Below are 6,025 nucleotides of genomic sequence, written 5' to 3'. Positions count from 1 at the left end.
AGAGGATGGGTCATATGCAAATTAACCCCAGGCTCAAACTCTTTTTAATGCCTTGGTCACTCTGTCAGTAAATTCAAGTGAGAATTTCAGAATGTAAAGTAACAATGGTAAATTTTAGGCGTCTTCCCAGTTTAATCTAGGGTGTGAAGTTTCTAACTGGCAAGCTGAAATTCTTGTAATCTTATAAGCGTGTGTGTGTGTGTGTGTGTGTGTGTGTGTGTGTGTGTGTGTGTGTCTGCAGAAGAAGACCTTCCGAGAATCAGAAGCTCAGACAGTCTCATACTTCATCACAGACTTCACCTTGAAAGCAATAGATTATACCAAGTCAGCAAGCCAGAGCTACACAATGCTGAGCCCAGAGTACTGTAAATAAACCAAGAAGTGTTTGTGTGGGATACAGGGAGAGGGAGAGGAAGAGATGGGGAGGGAGGAGAGAGGGAAGGGGGAAGAAAAAGGGAAGGGAGGAAGGGGAGAGAGGGAGTAGGAACTCACCCTAGAGAGTTCACTAGGTATGTGCATAAATTTCAAAGTGCGGGGATCCAATGATTTTTGTCCCAAGAAAGATGAAGAGGATTGTGGATACAGCCAGACTCTTGCGAAAAAGAAATTTTTTTTTTATTTTTAACAAACTAATTTATTCTTCAGAGTCTAAACCCTTCTGTGAGCAGCTTCCCTATTGTGGAGAGAGATCCAGCCCCTCAGGCCTCAAACTCGAACTCGAAGTACTGAGGGTCGAAGTAGTGGATGCGGACATAGCCGTCTTCGCCACCGCTGCTGTTGCCATCAGGACGGAAGACAACGCTGTTGATAGGTCCAAAGTGGCCCTTGACTCTTCCAAACTCTTCCTCAAAAGCCAAATGGAAGAACCTGTCCTCAAACTGGCCAATCCTGGTGGAGGTTGTGGTCACATCCATGGCTTCCTGACCACCTCCCAGCACCACATGGTCATAGTTGGGAGAGAGAGCAGCCGAGTTGACGGGACGTTCTGTTCGGAAAGTCTAATGATGTTCAAGACTTGTGGAGTCGAAGAGCTTAGCTGTGTTGTCCTTGGATGCGGTGACAAACATGGTCATGCTTCTAGACAACTGGATGTCATTGATCTGCCGGGAGTACTCCTTAACGTTCACCAACACCTCTCCAGACTTGGCGCTGCACTGGTTGAGCTCTCTGCTCTCGTGGCCTGCGACGATGCACTCCCCCAGGGGACCCCAAACAGCACTGGTGATCTTGGAATCATTACAGGGGATCTTCATGTAGGGCTCGTTGCTATCAATCTGGCTTGGATCCCGCAGATCAAAGAAGCTCACAAAACACTGATACCCCATCTGCTTGTCTGTGGAGAACATGATGATGTTGCCCCCAAGGTCAAAGCCACAGGTCCGCACGGCTGAGTTGGTCTTGAGTAGGGCCAACTGCTTCCCTGTTTCACAGTCCCAGAGACGACAGCTGTTGTCAGCTGAGCCAGTAAGGGCATGCTTGGTGTCCCAGTCAGCGTCCACACACCACACAGCTCCAGTGTGGCCCATGTAGGTGCCTAGCCTCTCGCCATTGACAGAGTACCACACATTGACCATAGGGTCTTTGGTCACAGTGAAGAGGAGGTCTCCTTCAAAAGAAATCTTACAAGCCAAAGAGAACATGAAGCATCACTGTTGTAACAGGAGCAGCATGGCGTCCATTCCTTTCTAGGTCAGGTGTAGGACACAAGAGGCAGGCATGGATGCAGAGTGAGAATCTGTTCTGTTTGAGCCAGGGGAGCTGCCTAGAGGGTCAGGTCCACATAAGAGTCGGGTAGGGTTTTAGAAGGGGGTCCATCATCATCTCTGGACTGAAGGAGTGGCAATAGTTACCCAGAATGGGGTGCATCTTTGCTCATACCAATTTCGAATGATGGAACCCAGCTTGGAACCTAGAAAGAATTTAAAATCTACTCCACAAATAACCAGGTATTCATGTTGGTAGTTTAAAATGTGAGCTCTGGGTTTGCTGCTCCAGCCACCATCATTGACAGTAACCTTCGGGGACCACAAGCCTAAATAAACCCACCTTTCTGTGAGTTGTCTTGGTCACGGTGCTTTATCAAAACAATAGAAGAATAGATAATATACCAGCCTTCTTCTCCTGCTTCCAGGCTTACAAAGGTCTATGTCACAAAAGTGCATCAGCTTCACATTAACCTAAGTTAAATGTCCTCAAACAGACCTCTCTCTGAACAGTGACTGTTTGAAATTGAGGGTGTTTGTCCAATCTCAAATCATTATAAAGATGTACATCTTCTCAGAGTAAACAAGAAGGTTCTAGAATCTGCCCACACACTCTGCCCAGCAACTAAAGAAGAGGACAATGAGAAAAAAATTAAGCTTTGTCTACATTAAGATTTCATCTTGCATCTGTCAGAATGGGTAAAATAATAACACAAGTGACGGCTCATGCTGTCGAGGATGTGGAGCAAGAGGAACACTCATCCAAGGCCGGAAGGAGTGCGAACTCATAAATCAACTATGGAAATCACTGTGTCAGTTCCTCCAGAAGATGGTTATCAATCTCCCTCAAGATCCAGCTATACCACTCTTGACCATCGACCCACAGGACGCTTCATCCCACCGCAGAAACGCTTGCTTAACCATGCTCATTGCTGCTCTATTCATAATAGTCAGAAATTGGGAACTGCCTAGATGTCTCTCAACAGGGAAGTAGGTAAAGACAATGTAGTACATTTACACAATAAAATATTATGACTCAGCCATTAAGAAAACAAAATCATGAGATTCTCAGGTAAGTGGATGCAACTACAAACAAATACAAAACAAACAAAACCTTTAGTGAGGTAACCCCGACCCAGAAAGACAAATATGTTCAGTGCCTTGCTCGCTCAGCCATCATCAGAGACGTTTCCATCTGCAGCAGATAGGAACAAACCCAGAGACTCCTGCCTGAACATCATGCAGACAGTGAGAGACCTTGGGACACTCAGCCCACAGGATGTCTCTATCAAATCCCTCCCCTCCCAGGCTAAGGAAAGCTGTGGAAGAGAAGGCAGAAAGAGTGTAAGAGCCGGGGGGATGGAGGTCACCAGGGAAACAAGGCCTCTAATTCATCAGGATAGATCGCATATGAGCTCAAAGAGACTGAGGCAACACGCACAAGTCTGCATCGGATCACATCCTATGCTCCCATCTCTAACCCAGAAACAATATAGTAACCACTTCCAAATAAAAATTTAGTCTTCTTCAAGGGGCTCTCAATGGGAAAATCTCTCTCTCTCTCTCTCTCTCTCTCTCTCTCTCTCTCTCTCTCTCTCTCTCTCTCTCTCTCTCTCATTTACTTTACAATCCCATTTACCCCCTCCTCTTCTCCCAATACCCCTTCATGCAAGTCCTCCCCCATTCCACCTTCCCCTTCTTTTGAGAAGCCATCCCTTACCCCCTACTCACCACTCCCCACCCCCACCCATGCAAGTCAAGTTACTACAGGACTTGATGCATCCTCTTCCACTGAGGCCAGACTATACAACCCATTTAGGAGCTGGGGACCCACAGGCAGGCAGGCAACATGCTCCGGGGCAGCTCCTGCTCCAGTTTTTGGGGAATCTACATAAAGACCAAGCTGCTTATCTGCTACATATGTGCGGGGGTCCTAGGTCCAGCCCATGCTAGTTCTTTGGTTGGTGATTTGGTTTCTGGGAGTTCCCAAGGGTCCAGGCAGTTGACTCTGTTGGTCTTTCTATGGAGTCCCTGTCTGCTTCAGGTCTCTCACTCCTACCAACTCTTCTGTAAGACTCCCCAAGCTCTATCTAATGTGAAACAAATATTCTTAAGAGTAGTCTGAATGCTCAGTAGCAGATGACCAACAGAACATGAACTCAAGGCATCTTTGGAAGTTCCTTGTCTCAAAATGTCATGTCAAGGCACGCACACACACACACACACACACACACACACACACACACACGTGTGTGTGTGTCTATATATACATATATATACACATACACACACACACACACACACACACACACACAAAGGACCAGTAGATTTAGAATATAATTTATATAAAGTGTATAAATTAATAGATGTGGCTTTCCATTGTATGTTTTATGGCGGCCCTGAGTGTGCAAATGAATGGGTCTCCACTTCTATATCTGGTTGTGCCTTCTCTTGGGCTTGGGCTCTTTTCCTTCTGTTTGTTTGTTTTATCCTATTCCAATGTGTTAATTTTTGTTTTACCTTATTATATTATATTTTCTTACCCTTTAGATTCGTGCTTGTTTACTAGTAAGACACAGAGAGGTGGTGGGTCTGGATTGGAGGGGAGGTGAGGAGGAAATGGAAAAGTAGAAGGGAAAACTGTAATCAGAGCATACTGTGAAGAAAAAATCCGTTTTCAATAAAAAGAGAAATTTAAAGAATATTAAGTACTTTTTAAAATTAAGTTTGGCTTCTTTGAGATTTGATCCTTTACTAAAGTCTCCTGCTATGTTCCTGCAGAAACCACAGGAAAAAAATGCAGTTAGGGGATAATAGATTATCATTCAGATCCACAGGAAAGAAAATATATCATATTCAAACACTTTGAGCTGGTGTTTTGGATCAGTCGGTCTAAATGGTGTCTCTGGAGGAGCATGTTCAAAAGGAACCGTTCCTACCTCGAAGCCTCTGCCCCATGGTTCTACATTCAATTTTCAGAATTAGTTTTTCAGGGCTTTTTGTTATTGCTGTTATTTAAGCACAGTGTCTTAGATGGCTTGAAACTTGCTGCATAGACCAGTCTGGCCTGGTTATCATACAGATAAGACTAGCTTCTGCCTCTGCCTCTGCCTCTGCCTCTGCCTCTGCCTCTGCCTCTGCCTCTGCCTCTGCCTCTGCCTCTGCCTCTGCCTCTGCCTCTGCCTCTGCCTCTGCCTCTGCCTCTGCCTCTCTGCCTCTCTGCCCCTCTGCCCCTCTGCCCCTCTGCCCCTCTGCCTCTGCCTCTGCCTCTGCCTCTGCCTCTGCCTCTGCCTCTGCCTCTGCCTCTCTGCCTCTCTGCCTCTCTGCCCCTCTGCCCCTCTGCCCCTCTGCCTCTGCCTCTGCTTCTGCCTCTGCCTCTGCCTCTGCCTCTGCCTCTGCCTCTCTGCCTCTCTGCCTCTCTGCCTCTCTGCCCCTCTGCCCCTCTGCCCCTCTGCCTCTGCCTCTGCTTCTGCCTCTGCCCTTGCTGAGTTTTGGGGTTAAAGGTATAGAACACTGAACATAGCTTGTTTACTATTTTATTTTTAAAATACTATAATAAATTTAAAATATTTAGTCCTTTGCTGGGCATAGGATACACATATTACAAACCAATCACAGGAGCAAAGGAAGGGTTGTACAAGAAAGGAGGGGTTGAGAGAAATTTAAGGAGAAAAGAAGGGAGGGAAGGGATAGGAAGAGAAGCAGAAAAAAAGAGGAATGGAGGGCCTGGGAGAAGAGAGAGGAAGAGCTGAAGAGGAGGTCAAGCTTGTTTCCTATCACATATGCAGGAATATGTCATGCCATATCATATTCATGGCCCAATATCATGTGAGATTGACCACAACATAGCTCAGGACACAAAGTTTGACCACAGTGGCTCACTGTAAGAGAAGGCATGTCAACATCCCAGCTGCAATGTTCTCTTTCCTAAGTCACACAGACTCTGGTAAACAGATGGAGAGTCAATTATTGTGATTGAGGAATAGGTGTTGCCACATCAGAAGGTCGATCTATGGCCTTGGTGCATCACATGCAATCTTGGAAACCTAAATAGTCCATTTAATCTTTTTAAACTTCAGTTTCCTTACCTACAAAGAGGTAACATGACTGTCTCACTGGAAGGTACAGAAACTTGATGTATTCCATGCTCAGATCCCCCTTGAGGACCACAGCTCTTGGGCATGAGGACTGTCAGTGGCTCTTCTAAGTTCCCCTCTGGGAACTGCCCTGTGCCTTCTGTTTCAAGGACTCATTAATTCAAGTTTATTGTACTTCTTTTAACTTATGTGTATGAGTCTTTCCCCACATTTATATGTATGTAA

At 45.9% G+C, this 6,025-nt stretch overlaps 1 pseudogene; it reads right to left on the bottom strand.

Moving 5' to 3' along the window:
* Window positions 1-613: 613 nt before the first annotated feature.
* On the bottom strand, window positions 614-1,640 carry Eif3i-ps1 (eukaryotic translation initiation factor 3, subunit I, pseudogene 1; annotated as a pseudogene).
* Between the last annotated feature and the right edge of the window lie 4,385 nt (window positions 1,641-6,025).

This window comes from Rattus norvegicus, chromosome 2 (assembly GCF_021556685.1).
Source record: "Rattus norvegicus strain SHRSP/BbbUtx chromosome 2, alternate assembly SHRSP_T2T, whole genome shotgun sequence".
In the NCBI taxonomy this organism is placed as follows: domain Eukaryota; kingdom Metazoa; phylum Chordata; class Mammalia; order Rodentia; family Muridae; genus Rattus; species Rattus norvegicus.
The sequence above is the reverse complement of the archived record's forward strand: the minus strand, read 5'-3'. Positions and strand labels throughout refer to the sequence as shown.